The sequence below is a fragment of the Meles meles genome, chromosome 8, assembly GCF_922984935.1.
Source record: "Meles meles chromosome 8, mMelMel3.1 paternal haplotype, whole genome shotgun sequence".
Classification (NCBI taxonomy): domain Eukaryota; kingdom Metazoa; phylum Chordata; class Mammalia; order Carnivora; family Mustelidae; genus Meles; species Meles meles.
The window spans coordinates 88,285,808-88,302,587 of record NC_060073.1 but is presented as its reverse complement, the minus strand read 5'-3'; positions in this window follow the sequence as shown (position 1 = coordinate 88,302,587).

Below are 16,780 nucleotides of genomic sequence, written 5' to 3'. Positions count from 1 at the left end.
TTGTGTTCCAAGTTCAAGAAAGAACTTAGTAGAGGAACAGACCCTAGGCAAGTGGGATACTCTGTGTTAAGTGCACGGCCAGTCCCTTACGCTTCCAAAACTTATAAGCGCACTTCAGGTGAAGAGGCCTATGCGGCCGTGTGTTCCCAGTTAAGGCAGAACTTAGACCAGAGGCACATTATAAGCCATTTGGTAACTCTGAGTTAAGTGAACGTCCTGTCCCTTATGCTTTCAAAAGGTAGAATCGCTCCTCAGGCGAAGGGGCCTATGCGGCCTTGTGTTCCCAGTTCAGGAATGAACTTAGAACATGGGAACACTACAAGTCAGTTGATTACTCTGAGGTAACTGTACGTCCAGTCCCTGATGCTTCCAAACTGTATAAACGCACTTATGGCAAAGAGTCCTATGCGGCCTTGTGTTCCCAGTTCAGGAATGAACTTAGAATATGGGAACACTATAAGCCAGTTGATTACTCTGAGTTAACTGTACGTCCAGTCCCTGATGCTTCCAAACTGTATAAACGCTCTTCAGGCGCAGAGTCCTATGCGGCCTTTTGTTCCCAGTTCAGGAATGAATTTAGAACATGGGAACAGTATAAGCCAGTTGATTACTCTGAGTTAAGTGTACGTCCAGTCCCTGATGCTTCCAAACTGTATAAACGCTATTCAGTTGAAGAAGCCTATGCGGCCGTGTGTTCCCAGGTCAGGGAAGAACTCAGAACAGGGGCAGTTTATAAGCCAGTTGGTTACTCTGGGTTAAGTGCACATCCTGTCCCTTATGCTTCCAACACGTAGAAACGCTCTTCCTGGGACGTGGCCTATGCGGCCGTGTGTTCCCAGTCCAGGAAAGACCTTAGAACAGGGGCAGACTCTAAGCCAACTGATTACTCCAAGTGAACTGTACGTCCAGTCCCTTATGCTACCAAATTGCATAACCGCTCTTCAGGGGAAGAGGCCTATGCGGCCGTGTGTTCCCTGTTCAGGAAATAACTTAGAACAAGGGCAGACTATACACCAGTTGAATCCTCTGATATAAGTGCACAGCCTGGCCCTTATGCTTCTGAAATGTATAAGCGCTCTTTAGGCGAGAGGCCTATGCGGCTGGGTGTTCCCAGTTCAGAACAGAACTTAGAACAAGGGCAGACTATAAGCCAGTTGGATACTCTGAGTTAAGTGCATGTCCCGTCCCTTAGGTTTCCAAAACGTAAAAACGCTATTCAGGTGAAGAAGCCTATGCGGCCTTGTGTTCCAAGTTCAGGAAAGAACTTAGTACAAGGACAGACTCTAGGCAAGTAGGATACTCTGTGTTAAGGGCACAGCCAGTCCCTTATGCTTCCAAAACGTATAAGCGCTCTTCAGGTGAAGAGGCCTCTTCGACCGTGTGTTCCCAGTTCAGGAAGAACTTAGATCAGAGGCACATTATAAGCCATTTGGTTACTCTGAGTTAAGTGAACGTCCCGTCCCTTATGCTTCCAAAACGTAGAAACGCTCCTCAGGCGAAGGGGCCTATGCGGCCTTGTGTTTCCAGTTCAGGAATGAACTTAGAACATGGGAACACTATAAGCCAGTTGATTACTCTGAGTTAAGTGTACGTCCAGTCCCTGATGCTTCCAAAGTGTATAAACGCACTGCAGGCAAAGGATCCTATGCGACCTTGTGTTCCCAATCCAGGAATGAACTTAGAACATGGAACACTATAAGCCAGTTGATTACTCTGAGTTAAGTGTACGTCTACTCCTTGAGGCTTCCAAACTGTATAAACGCTCCTCAGGCGAAGAGTCCTATGCGGCCTTGTGTTCCCAGTTCAGGAATGTACTTAGAATATGGGTACACTATAAGCCAGTTGATTACTCTGAGGTAACAGTACGTCCAGGCCCTGATACTTCCAAACTGTATAAACGCACTTCAGGCGAAGAGTCCTATGCGGCCTTGTGTTCCCAGTTCAGGAATGAACTTAGAACATGGGTATACTTTAAGCCAGTTGATTACTCTGAGTTAAGTGTACATCCAGTCCCTGATGCTTCCAAACTGTATAAACGCTATTCAGTTGAAGAAGCCTATGCTGCGGTGTGTTCCCAGTTCCGGGAAGAACTCAGAACAGGGTCAGTTTTTAAGCCATTTGGTTACTCTGAGTAATGTTCACATCCTGTCCCTTATACTTCGAACACGTAGAAACGCTCTTCCAGGGAAGTGGCCTATGCGGCCGTGTGTTCCCAGTTCAGGAAAGAACTTAGAACAGGGGCCGTTTATAAGCCAGGTGGTTACTCTGAGTTAAGTGCACGTCCTGTCCCTTATGCTTCCAAAACGTAGAAACGCTCTTCAGGGAAGACGCCAATGCCGCCGTGTGTTCCCAGTCCAGGAAAGACCTTAGAACAAGGGCAGACTCTAAGCCAGTTGAATACTCTGATATAAGAGCACGACCAGTCCCTTATGCTTCCAAAACTTAAAAACGCTCCTTAGGCAAAGAAGCCTATGCGGCCTTGTGTTCCCTGTTCAGGAAATAACTGAGAACAAGGGCAGACTATACACCCGTTGAATCCTCTGATATAAGTGCACAGCCAGGCCCTTATGCTTCTGAAACGTATAAGCCCTCTTTAAGGGAGAGGCCTATGCGGCTGGGTGTTCCCAGTTCAGAACAGAACTTAGAACAAGGGCAGACTATAAGCCAGTTGGATACTCTGAGTTAAGTGCATGTCCCGTCCCTTAGGTTTCCAAAACGTAAATCGCTATTCAGGTGAAGAAGCCTATGCGGCCTCGTGTTCCAAGTTCAGGAAAGAACTTAGTACAAGGACAGACTCTAGACAAGTAGGATACTCTGTGTTAAGTGCACAGCCAGTCCCTTATGCTTCCAAAACGTATAAGCGCTCTTCAGGTGAAGCGGCCTCTGCGGCCGTGTGTTCCCAGTTCAGAAAGAACTTAGATCAGAGGCACATTATGAGCCATTTGGTTACTCTGAGTTAAGTGAACGTCCCGTCCCTTATGCTTCCAAAACGTAGAAACGCTCCTCAGGTGAAGGGGCCTATGCGGCCTTGTGTTCCCAGTTCAGGAATGAACTTAGAACATGGGAACACTATAAGCCAGTTGATTACTCTGAGTTAAGTGTACGTCCAGTCCCTGATGCTTCCAAAGTGTATAAACGCACTGCAGGCAAAGGATCCTATGCGACCTTGTGTTCCCAATCCAGGAATGAACTTAGAACATGGAACACTATAAGCCAGTTGATTACTCTGAGTTAAGTGTACGTCTAGTCCTTGATGCTTCCAAACTGTATAAACGCTCCTCAGGCGAAGAGTCCTATGCGGCCTTGTGTTCCCAGTTCAGGAATGAACTTAGAATATGGGTACACTATAAGCCAGTTGATTACTCTGAGGTAACTGTACGTCCAGGCCCTGATACTTCCAAACTGTATAAACGCACTTCAGGCGAAGAGTCCTACGCGTCCTTGTGTTCCCAGTTCAGGAATGAACTTAGAACATGGGTATACTTTAGGCCAGTTGATTACTCTGAGTTAAGTGTACGTCCAGTCCCTGATGCTTCCAAACTGTATAAACGCTCTTCAGGCGAAGAGTCCTATGCGGCCTTGTGTTCCCAGTTCAGGAATGAACTTAGAGTATGGGTAAACTATAAGCCAGTTGATTACTCTGAGTTAGGTGAACGTCCAGTCCATGATGCTTCCAAACTGTATAAGCGCACTTCAGGCAAAGAGTCCTATGCGGCCTTGTGTTCCCAGTCCAGGAATGAACTTAGAACATGGGAACACTATAAGCCAGTTGATTACTCTGAGTTAAGTGGACGTCCAGTCCCTGATGCTTCCAAACTGTATAAACGCTCTTCAGGCGCAGAGTCCTATGCGGCCTTGTGTTCCCAGTTCAGGAATGAACTTAGAACATGGGAATACTATAAGCCAGTTGATTACTCTGAGTTAAGTGTACGTCCAGTCCCTGATGCTTCCAAACTGTATAAGCGCTATTCAGTTGAAGAAGCCTATGCGGCCGTGTGTTCCCAGTTCCGGGAAGAACTCAGAACAGGGGCAGTTTTTAAGCCAGTTGGTTACTCTGAGTTATGTGCACATCGTGTCCCTTATACTTCCAACACGTAGAAACGCTCTTCCAGGGAAGTGGCCTATGCGGCCGTGTGTTCCCAGTTCAGGAAAGAACTTAGAACAGGGGCCGTTTTTAAGCCAGGTGGTTACTCTGAGTTAAGTGCACGTCCTCTCCCTTATGCTTCCAAAACGTAGAAACGCTCTTCAGGAAAGACGCCTATGCCGCCGTGTGTTCCCAGTCCAGGAAAGACCTTAGAACAAGGGCAGACTCTAAGCCAGTTGAATACTCTGATATAAGAGCACGACCCGTCCCTTATGCTTCCAAAACTTAAAAACGCTCCTCAGGCAAAGAAGGCTATGCGGCCTTGTGTTCCCTGTTCAGGAAATAACTTAGAACAAGGGCAGACTATACACCAGTTGAATCCTCTGATATAAGTGCACAGCCAGGCCCTTATGCTTCTGAAACGTATAAGCCCTCTTTAGGCGAGAGGCCTATGCGCCTGGGTGTTCCCAGTTCAGAACAGAACTTAGAACAAGGGCAGACTATAGGCCAGTTGGATACTCTGAGTTAAGTGCATGTCCCGTCCCTTAGGTTTCCAAAACGTAAAAACGCTATTCAGGTGAAGAAGCCTATGCGGCCTTGTGTTCCAAGTTCAAGAAAGAACTTAGTAGAAGAACAGACCCTAGGCAAGTGGGATACTCTGTGTTAAGTGCACGGCCAGTCCCTTACGCTTCCAAAACTTATAAGCGCACTTCAGGTGAAGAGGCCTATGCGGCCGTGTGTTCCCAGTTAAGGCAGAACTTAGACCAGAGGCACATTATAAGCCATTTGGTAACTCTGAGTTAAGTGAACGTCCTGTCCCTTATGCTTTCAAAAGGTAGAATCGCTCCTCAGGCGAAGGGGCCTATGCGGCCTTGTGTTCCCAGTTCAGGAATGAACTTAGAACATGGGAACACTACAAGTCAGTTGATTACTCTGAGGTAACTGTACGTCCAGTCCCTGATGCTTCCAAACTGTATAAACGCACTTATGGCAAAGAGTCCTATGCGGCCTTGTGTTCCCAGTTCAGGAATGAACTTAGAATATGGGAACACTATAAGCCAGTTGATTACTCTGAGTTAACTGTACGTCCAGTCCCTGATGCTTCCAAACTGTATGAACGCACTTCAGGTGAAGAGTCCTATGCGGCCTTTTGTTCCCAGTTCAGGAATGAATTTAGAACATGGGAACAGTATAAGCCAGTTGATTCCTCTGAGTTACGTGTACGTCCAGTCCCTGAGGCTTCCAAACTGTATAAACGCTATTCAGTTGAAGAAGCCTATGCGGCCGTGTGTTCCCAGGTCAGGGAAGAACTCAGAACAGGGGCAGTTTATAAGCCAGTTGGTTACTCTGGGTTAAGTGCACATCCTGTCCCTTATGCTTCCAACACGTAGAAACGCTCTTCCTGGGACGTGGCCTATGCGGCCGTGTGTTCCCAGTCCAGGAAAGACCTTAGAACAGGGGCAGACTCTAAGCCAACTGATTACTCCAAGTGAAGTGTACGTCCAGTCCCTTATGCTACCAAATTGCATAACCGCTCTTCAGGGGAAGAGGCCTATGCGGCCGTGTGTTCCCTGTTCAGGAAATAACTTAGAACAAGGGCAGACTATACACCAGTTGAATCCTCTGATATAAGTGCACAGCCAGGCCCTTATGCTTCTGAAATGTATAAGCGCTCTTTAGGCGAGAGGCCTATGCGGCTGGGTGTTCCCAGTTCAGAACAGAACTTAGAACAAGGGCAGACTATAAGCCAGTTGGATACTCTGAGTTAAGTGCATGTCCCGTCCCTTAGGTTTCCAAAACGTAAAAACGCTATTCAGGTGAAGAAGCCTATGCGGCCTTGTGTTCCAAGTTCAGGAAAGAACTTAGTACAAGGACAGACTCTAGGCAAGTAGGATACTCTGTGTTAAGGGCACAGCCAGTCCCTTATGCTTCCAAAACGTATAAGCGCTCTTCAGGTGAAGAGGCCTCTTCGACCGTGTGTTCCCAGTTCAGGAAGAACTTAGATCAGAGGCACATTATAAGCCATTTGGTTACTCTGAGTTAAGTGAACGTCCCGTCCCTTATGCTTCCAAAACGTAGAAACGCTCCTCAGGCGAAGGGGCCTATGCGGCCTTGTGTTTCCAGTTCAGGAATGAACTTAGAACATGGGAACACTATAAGCCAGTTGATTACTCTGAGTTAAGTGTACGTCCAGTCCCTGATGCTTCCAAAGTGTATAAACGCACTGCAGGCAAAGGATCCTATGCGACCTTGTGTTCCCAATCCAGGAATGAACTTAGAACATGGAACACTATAAGCCAGTTGATTACTCTGAGTTAAGTGTACGTCTACTCCTTGAGGCTTCCAAACTGTATAAACGCTCCTCAGGCGAAGAGTCCTATGCGGCCTTGTGTTCCCAGTTCAGGAATGTACTTAGAATATGGGTACACTATAAGCCAGTTGATTACTCTGAGGTAACAGTACGTCCAGGCCCTGATACTTCCAAACTGTATAAACGCACTTCAGGCGAAGAGTCCTATGCGGCCTTGTGTTCCCAGTTCAGGAATGAACTTAGAACATGGGTATACTTTAAGCCAGTTGATTACTCTGAGTTAAGTGTACGTCCAGTCCCTGATGCTTCCAAACTGTATAAACGCTATTCAGTTGAAGAAGCCTATGCTGCCGTGTGTTCCCAGTTCCGGGAAGAACTCAGAACAGGGTCAGTTTTTAAGCCATTTGGTTACTCTGAGTAATGTTCACATCCTGTCCCTTATACTTCGAACACGTAGAAACGCTCTTCCAGGGAAGTGGCCTATGCGGCCGTGTGTTCCCAGTTCAGGAAAGAACTTAGAACAGGGGCCGTTTATAAGCCAGGTGGTTACTCTGAGTTAAGTGCACGTCCTGTCCCTTATGCTTCCAAAACGTAGAAACGCTCTTCAGGGAAGACGCCAATGCCGCCGTGTGTTCCCAGTCCAGGAAAGACCTTAGAACAAGGGCAGACTCTAAGCCAGTTGAATACTCTGATATAAGAGCACGACCAGTCCCTTATGCTTCCAAAACTTAAAAACGCTCCTTAGGCAAAGAAGCCTATGCGGCCTTGTGTTCCCTGTTCAGGAAATAACTGAGAACAAGGGCAGACTATACACCCGTTGAATCCTCTGATATAAGTGCACAGCCAGGCCCTTATGCTTCTGAAACGTATAAGCCCTCTTTAGGGGAGAGGCCTATGCGGCTGGGTGTTCCCAGTTCAGAACAGAACTTAGAACAAGGGCAGACTATAAGCCAGTTGGATACTCTGAGTTAAGTGCATGTCCCGTCCCTTAGGTTTCCAAAACGTAAATCGCTATTCAGGTGAAGAAGCCTATGCGGCCTCGTGTTCCAAGTTCAGGAAAGAACTTAGTACAAGGACAGACTCTAGACAAGTAGGATACTCTGTGTTAAGTGCACAGCCAGTCCCTTATGCTTCCAAAACGTATAAGCGCTCTTCAGGTGAAGCGGCCTCTGCGGCCGTGTGTTCCCAGTTCAGAAAGAACTTAGATCAGAGGCACATTATGAGCCATTTGGTTACTCTGAGTTAAGTGAACGTCCCGTCCCTTATGCTTCCAAAACGTAAAAACGCTATTCAGGTGAAGAAGCCTATGCGGCCTTGTGTTCCAAGTTCAAGAAAGAACTTAGTAGAGGAACAGACCCTAGGCAAGTGGGATACTCTGTGTTAAGTGCACGGCCAGTCCCTTACGCTTCCAAAACTTATAAGCGCACTTCAGGTGAAGAGGCCTATGCGGCCGTGTGTTCCCAGTTAAGGCAGAACTTAGACCAGAGGCACATTATAAGCCATTTGGTAACTCTGAGTTAAGTGAACGTCCTGTCCCTTATGCTTTCAAAAGGTAGAATCGCTCCTCAGGCGAAGGGGCCTATGCGGCCTTGTGTTCCCAGTTCAGGAATGAACTTAGAACATGGGAACACTACAAGTCAGTTGATTACTCTGAGGTAACTGTACGTCCAGTCCCTGATGCTTCCAAACTGTATAAACGCACTTATGGCAAAGAGTCCTATGCGGCCTTGTGTTCCCAGTTCAGGAATGAACTTAGAATATGGGAACACTATAAGCCAGTTGATTACTCTGAGTTAACTGTACGTCCAGTCCCTGATGCTTCCAAACTGTATAAACGCTCTTCAGGCGCAGAGTCCTATGCGGCCTTTTGTTCCCAGTTCAGGAATGAATTTAGAACATGGGAACAGTATAAGCCAGTTGATTACTCTGAGTTAAGTGTACGTCCAGTCCCTGATGCTTCCAAACTGTATAAACGCTATTCAGTTGAAGAAGCCTATGCGGCCGTGTGTTCCCAGGTCAGGGAAGAACTCAGAACAGGGGCAGTTTATAAGCCAGTTGGTTACTCTGGGTTAAGTGCACATCCTGTCCCTTATGCTTCCAACACGTACAAACGCTCTTCCTGGGACGTGGCCTATGCGGCCGTGTGTTCCCAGTCCAGGAAAGACCTTAGAACAGGGGCAGACTCTAAGCCAACTGATTACTCCAAGTGAACTGTACGTCCAGTCCCTTATGCTACCAAATTGCATAACCGCTCTTCAGGGGAAGAGGCCTATGCGGCCGTGTGTTCCCTGTTCAGGAAATAACTTAGAACAAGGGCAGACTATACACCAGTTGAATCCTCTGATATAAGTGCACAGCCTGGCCCTTATGCTTCTGAAATGTATAAGCGCTCTTTAGGCGAGAGGCCTATGCGGCTGGGTGTTCCCAGTTCAGAACAGAACTTAGAACAAGGGCAGACTATAAGCCAGTTGGATACTCTGAGTTAAGTGCATGTCCCGTCCCTTAGGTTTCCAAAACGTAAAAACGCTATTCAGGTGAAGAAGCCTATGCGGCCTTGTGTTCCAAGTTCAGGAAAGAACTTAGTACAAGGACAGACTCTAGGCAAGTAGGATACTCTGTGTTAAGGGCACAGCCAGTCCCTTATGCTTCCAAAACGTATAAGCGCTCTTCAGGTGAAGAGGCCTCTTCGACCGTGTGTTCCCAGTTCAGGAAGAACTTAGATCAGAGGCACATTATAAGCCATTTGGTTACTCTGAGTTAAGTGAACGTCCCGTCCCTTATGCTTCCAAAACGTAGAAACGCTCCTCAGGCGAAGGGGCCTATGCGGCCTTGTGTTTCCAGTTCAGGAATGAACTTAGAACATGGGAACACTATAAGCCAGTTGATTACTCTGAGTTAAGTGTACGTCCAGTCCCTGATGCTTCCAAAGTGTATAAACGCACTGCAGGCAAAGGATCCTATGCGACCTTGTGTTCCCAATCCAGGAATGAACTTAGAACATGGAACACTATAAGCCAGTTGATTACTCTGAGTTAAGTGTACGTCTACTCCTTGAGGCTTCCAAACTGTATAAACGCTCCTCAGGCGAAGAGTCCTATGCGGCCTTGTGTTCCCAGTTCAGGAATGTACTTAGAATATGGGTACACTATAAGCCAGTTGATTACTCTGAGGTAACAGTACGTCCAGGCCCTGATACTTCCAAACTGTATAAACGCACTTCAGGCGAAGAGTCCTATGCGGCCTTGTGTTCCCAGTTCAGGAATGAACTTAGAACATGGGTATACTTTAAGCCAGTTGATTACTCTGAGTTAAGTGTACATCCAGTCCCTGATGCTTCCAAACTGTATAAACGCTATTCAGTTGAAGAAGCCTATGCTGCGGTGTGTTCCCAGTTCCGGGAAGAACTCAGAACAGGGTCAGTTTTTAAGCCATTTGGTTACTCTGAGTAATGTTCACATCCTGTCCCTTATACTTCGAACACGTAGAAACGCTCTTCCAGGGAAGTGGCCTATGCGGCCGTGTGTTCCCAGTTCAGGAAAGAACTTAGAACAGGGGCCGTTTATAAGCCAGGTGGTTACTCTGAGTTAAGTGCACGTCCTGTCCCTTATGCTTCCAAAACGTAGAAACGCTCTTCAGGGAAGACGCCAATGCCGCCGTGTGTTCCCAGTCCAGGAAAGACCTTAGAACAAGGGCAGACTCTAAGCCAGTTGAATACTCTGATATAAGAGCACGACCAGTCCCTTATGCTTCCAAAACTTAAAAACGCTCCTTAGGCAAAGAAGCCTATGCGGCCTTGTGTTCCCTGTTCAGGAAATAACTGAGAACAAGGGCAGACTATACACCCGTTGAATCCTCTGATATAAGTGCACAGCCAGGCCCTTATGCTTCTGAAACGTATAAGCCCTCTTTAAGGGAGAGGCCTATGCGGCTGGGTGTTCCCAGTTCAGAACAGAACTTAGAACAAGGGCAGACTATAAGCCAGTTGGATACTCTGAGTTAAGTGCATGTCCCGTCCCTTAGGTTTCCAAAACGTAAATCGCTATTCAGGTGAAGAAGCCTATGCGGCCTCGTGTTCCAAGTTCAGGAAAGAACTTAGTACAAGGACAGACTCTAGACAAGTAGGATACTCTGTGTTAAGTGCACAGCCAGTCCCTTATGCTTCCAAAACGTATAAGCGCTCTTCAGGTGAAGCGGCCTCTGCGGCCGTGTGTTCCCAGTTCAGAAAGAACTTAGATCAGAGGCACATTATGAGCCATTTGGTTACTCTGAGTTAAGTGAACGTCCCGTCCCTTATGCTTCCAAAACGTAGAAACGCTCCTCAGGTGAAGGGGCCTATGCGGCCTTGTGTTCCCAGTTCAGGAATGAACTTAGAACATGGGAACACTATAAGCCAGTTGATTACTCTGAGTTAAGTGTACGTCCAGTCCCTGATGCTTCCAAAGTGTATAAACGCACTGCAGGCAAAGGATCCTATGCGACCTTGTGTTCCCAATCCAGGAATGAACTTAGAACATGGAACACTATAAGCCAGTTGATTACTCTGAGTTAAGTGTACGTCTAGTCCTTGATGCTTCCAAACTGTATAAACGCTCCTCAGGCGAAGAGTCCTATGCGGCCTTGTGTTCCCAGTTCAGGAATGAACTTAGAATATGGGTACACTATAAGCCAGTTGATTACTCTGAGGTAACTGTACGTCCAGGCCCTGATACTTCCAAACTGTATAAACGCACTTCAGGCGAAGAGTCCTACGCGTCCTTGTGTTCCCAGTTCAGGAATGAACTTAGAACATGGGTATACTTTAGGCCAGTTGATTACTCTGAGTTAAGTGTACGTCCAGTCCCTGATGCTTCCAAACTGTATAAACGCTCTTCAGGCGAAGAGTCCTATGCGGCCTTGTGTTCCCAGTTCAGGAATGAACTTAGAGTATGGGTAAACTATAAGCCAGTTGATTACTCTGAGTTAGGTGAACGTCCAGTCCATGATGCTTCCAAACTGTATAAGCGCACTTCAGGCAAAGAGTCCTATGCGGCCTTGTGTTCCCAGTCCAGGAATGAACTTAGAACATGGGAACACTATAAGCCAGTTGATTACTCTGAGTTAAGTGGACGTCCAGTCCCTGATGCTTCCAAACTGTATAAACGCTCTTCAGGCGCAGAGTCCTATGCGGCCTTGTGTTCCCAGTTCAGGAATGAACTTAGAACATGGGAATACTATAAGCCAGTTGATTACTCTGAGTTAAGTGTACGTCCAGTCCCTGATGCTTCCAAACTGTATAAGCGCTATTCAGTTGAAGAAGCCTATGCGGCCGTGTGTTCCCAGTTCCGGGAAGAACTCAGAACAGGGGCAGTTTTTAAGCCAGTTGGTTACTCTGAGTTATGTGCACATCGTGTCCCTTATACTTCCAACACGTAGAAACGCTCTTCCAGGGAAGTGGCCTATGCGGCCGTGTGTTCCCAGTTCAGGAAAGAACTTAGAACAGGGGCCGTTTTTAAGCCAGGTGGTTACTCTGAGTTAAGTGCACGTCCTCTCCCTTATGCTTCCAAAACGTAGAAACGCTCTTCAGGAAAGACGCCTATGCCGCCGTGTGTTCCCAGTCCAGGAAAGACCTTAGAACAAGGGCAGACTCTAAGCCAGTTGAATACTCTGATATAAGAGCACGACCCGTCCCTTATGCTTCCAAAACTTAAAAACGCTCCTCAGGCAAAGAAGGCTATGCGGCCTTGTGTTCCCTGTTCAGGAAATAACTTAGAACAAGGGCAGACTATACACCAGTTGAATCCTCTGATATAAGTGCACAGCCAGGCCCTTATGCTTCTGAAACGTATAAGCCCTCTTTAGGCGAGAGGCCTATGCGCCTGGGTGTTCCCAGTTCAGAACAGAACTTAGAACAAGGGCAGACTATAGGCCAGTTGGATACTCTGAGTTAAGTGCATGTCCCGTCCCTTAGGTTTCCAAAACGTAAAAACGCTATTCAGGTGAAGAAGCCTATGCGGCCTTGTGTTCCAAGTTCAAGAAAGAACTTAGTAGAAGAACAGACCCTAGGCAAGTGGGATACTCTGTGTTAAGTGCACGGCCAGTCCCTTACGCTTCCAAAACTTATAAGCGCACTTCAGGTGAAGAGGCCTATGCGGCCGTGTGTTCCCAGTTAAGGCAGAACTTAGACCAGAGGCACATTATAAGCCATTTGGTAACTCTGAGTTAAGTGAACGTCCTGTCCCTTATGCTTTCAAAAGGTAGAATCGCTCCTCAGGCGAAGGGGCCTATGCGGCCTTGTGTTCCCAGTTCAGGAATGAACTTAGAACATGGGAACACTACAAGTCAGTTGATTACTCTGAGGTAACTGTACGTCCAGTCCCTGATGCTTCCAAACTGTATAAACGCACTTATGGCAAAGAGTCCTATGCGGCCTTGTGTTCCCAGTTCAGGAATGAACTTAGAATATGGGAACACTATAAGCCAGTTGATTACTCTGAGTTAACTGTACGTCCAGTCCCTGATGCTTCCAAACTGTATGAACGCACTTCAGGTGAAGAGTCCTATGCGGCCTTTTGTTCCCAGTTCAGGAATGAATTTAGAACATGGGAACAGTATAAGCCAGTTGATTCCTCTGAGTTACGTGTACGTCCAGTCCCTGAGGCTTCCAAACTGTATAAACGCTATTCAGTTGAAGAAGCCTATGCGGCCGTGTGTTCCCAGGTCAGGGAAGAACTCAGAACAGGGGCAGTTTATAAGCCAGTTGGTTACTCTGGGTTAAGTGCACATCCTGTCCCTTATGCTTCCAACACGTAGAAACGCTCTTCCTGGGACGTGGCCTATGCGGCCGTGTGTTCCCAGTCCAGGAAAGACCTTAGAACAGGGGCAGACTCTAAGCCAACTGATTACTCCAAGTGAAGTGTACGTCCAGTCCCTTATGCTACCAAATTGCATAACCGCTCTTCAGGGGAAGAGGCCTATGCGGCCGTGTGTTCCCTGTTCAGGAAATAACTTAGAACAAGGGCAGACTATACACCAGTTGAATCCTCTGATATAAGTGCACAGCCAGGCCCTTATGCTTCTGAAATGTATAAGCGCTCTTTAGGCGAGAGGCCTATGCGGCTGGGTGTTCCCAGTTCAGAACAGAACTTAGAACAAGGGCAGACTATAAGCCAGTTGGATACTCTGAGTTAAGTGCATGTCCCGTCCCTTAGGTTTCCAAAACGTAAAAACGCTATTCAGGTGAAGAAGCCTATGCGGCCTTGTGTTCCAAGTTCAGGAAAGAACTTAGTACAAGGACAGACTCTAGGCAAGTAGGATACTCTGTGTTAAGGGCACAGCCAGTCCCTTATGCTTCCAAAACGTATAAGCGCTCTTCAGGTGAAGAGGCCTCTTCGACCGTGTGTTCCCAGTTCAGGAAGAACTTAGATCAGAGGCACATTATAAGCCATTTGGTTACTCTGAGTTAAGTGAACGTCCCGTCCCTTATGCTTCCAAAACGTAGAAACGCTCCTCAGGCGAAGGGGCCTATGCGGCCTTGTGTTTCCAGTTCAGGAATGAACTTAGAACATGGGAACACTATAAGCCAGTTGATTACTCTGAGTTAAGTGTACGTCCAGTCCCTGATGCTTCCAAAGTGTATAAACGCACTGCAGGCAAAGGATCCTATGCGACCTTGTGTTCCCAATCCAGGAATGAACTTAGAACATGGAACACTATAAGCCAGTTGATTACTCTGAGTTAAGTGTACGTCTACTCCTTGAGGCTTCCAAACTGTATAAACGCTCCTCAGGCGAAGAGTCCTATGCGGCCTTGTGTTCCCAGTTCAGGAATGTACTTAGAATATGGGTACACTATAAGCCAGTTGATTACTCTGAGGTAACAGTACGTCCAGGCCCTGATACTTCCAAACTGTATAAACGCACTTCAGGCGAAGAGTCCTATGCGGCCTTGTGTTCCCAGTTCAGGAATGAACTTAGAACATGGGTATACTTTAAGCCAGTTGATTACTCTGAGTTAAGTGTACGTCCAGTCCCTGATGCTTCCAAACTGTATAAACGCTATTCAGTTGAAGAAGCCTATGCTGCCGTGTGTTCCCAGTTCCGGGAAGAACTCAGAACAGGGTCAGTTTTTAAGCCATTTGGTTACTCTGAGTAATGTTCACATCCTGTCCCTTATACTTCGAACACGTAGAAACGCTCTTCCAGGGAAGTGGCCTATGCGGCCGTGTGTTCCCAGTTCAGGAAAGAACTTAGAACAGGGGCCGTTTATAAGCCAGGTGGTTACTCTGAGTTAAGTGCACGTCCTGTCCCTTATGCTTCCAAAACGTAGAAACGCTCTTCAGGGAAGACGCCAATGCCGCCGTGTGTTCCCAGTCCAGGAAAGACCTTAGAACAAGGGCAGACTCTAAGCCAGTTGAATACTCTGATATAAGAGCACGACCAGTCCCTTATGCTTCCAAAACTTAAAAACGCTCCTTAGGCAAAGAAGCCTATGCGGCCTTGTGTTCCCTGTTCAGGAAATAACTGAGAACAAGGGCAGACTATACACCCGTTGAATCCTCTGATATAAGTGCACAGCCAGGCCCTTATGCTTCTGAAACGTATAAGCCCTCTTTAGGGGAGAGGCCTATGCGGCTGGGTGTTCCCAGTTCAGAACAGAACTTAGAACAAGGGCAGACTATAAGCCAGTTGGATACTCTGAGTTAAGTGCATGTCCCGTCCCTTAGGTTTCCAAAACGTAAATCGCTATTCAGGTGAAGAAGCCTATGCGGCCTCGTGTTCCAAGTTCAGGAAAGAACTTAGTACAAGGACAGACTCTAGACAAGTAGGATACTCTGTGTTAAGTGCACAGCCAGTCCCTTATGCTTCCAAAACGTATAAGCGCTCTTCAGGTGAAGCGGCCTCTGCGGCCGTGTGTTCCCAGTTCAGAAAGAACTTAGATCAGAGGCACATTATGAGCCATTTGGTTACTCTGAGTTAAGTGAACGTCCCGTCCCTTATGCTTCCAAAACGTAGAAACGCTCCTCAGGTGAAGGGGCCTATGCGGCCTTGTGTTCCCAGTTCAGGAATGAACTTAGAACATGGGAACACTATAAGCCAGTTGATTACTCTGAGTTAAGTGTACGTCCAGTCCCTGATGCTTCCAAAGTGTATAAACGCACTGCAGGCAAAGGATCCTATGCGACCTTGTGTTCCCAATCCAGGAATGAACTTAGAACATGGAACACTATAAGCCAGTTGATTACTCTGAGTTAAGTGTACGTCTAGTCCTTGATGCTTCCAAACTGTATAAACGCTCCTCAGGCGAAGAGTCCTATGCGGCCTTGTGTTCCCAGTTCAGGAATGAACTTAGAATATGGGTACACTATAAGCCAGTTGATTACTCTGAGGTAACTGTACGTCCAGGCCCTGATACTTCCAAACTGTATAAACGCACTTCAGGCGAAGAGTCCTACGCGTCCTTGTGTTCCCAGTTCAGGAATGAACTTAGAACATGGGTATACTTTAGGCCAGTTGATTACTCTGAGTTAAGTGTACGTCCAGTCCCTGATGCTTCCAAACTGTATAAACGCTCTTCAGGCGAAGAGTCCTATGCGGCCTTGTGTTCCCAGTTCAGGAATGAACTTAGAGTATGGGTAAACTATAAGCCAGTTGATTACTCTGAGTTAGGTGAACGTCCAGTCCATGATGCTTCCAAACTGTATAAGCGCACTTCAGGCAAAGAGTCCTATGCGGCCTTGTGTTCCCAGTCCAGGAATGAACTTAGAACATGGGAACACTATAAGCCAGTTGATTACTCTGAGTTAAGTGGACGTCCAGTCCCTGATGCTTCCAAACTGTATAAACGCTCTTCAGGCGCAGAGTCCTATGCGGCCTTGTGTTCCCAGTTCAGGAATGAACTTAGAACATGGGAATACTATAAGCCAGTTGATTACTCTGAGTTAAGTGTACGTCCAGTCCCTGATGCTTCCAAACTGTATAAGCGCTATTCAGTTGAAGAAGCCTATGCGGCCGTGTGTTCCCAGTTCCGGGAAGAACTCAGAACAGGGGCAGTTTTTAAGCCAGTTGGTTACTCTGAGTTATGTGCACATCGTGTCCCTTATACTTCCAACACGTAGAAACGCTCTTCCAGGGAAGTGGCCTATGCGGCCGTGTGTTCCCAGTTCAGGAAAGAACTTAGAACAGGGGCCGTTTTTAAGCCAGGTGGTTACTCTGAGTTAAGTGCACGTCCTCTCCCTTATGCTTCCAAAACGTAGAAACGCTCTTCAGGAAAGACGCCTATGCCGCCGTGTGTTCCCAGTCCAGGAAAGACCTTAGAACAAGGGCAGACTCTAAGCCAGTTGAATACTCTGATATAAGAGCACGACCCGTCCCTTATGCTTCCAAAACTTAAAAACGCTCCTCAGGCAA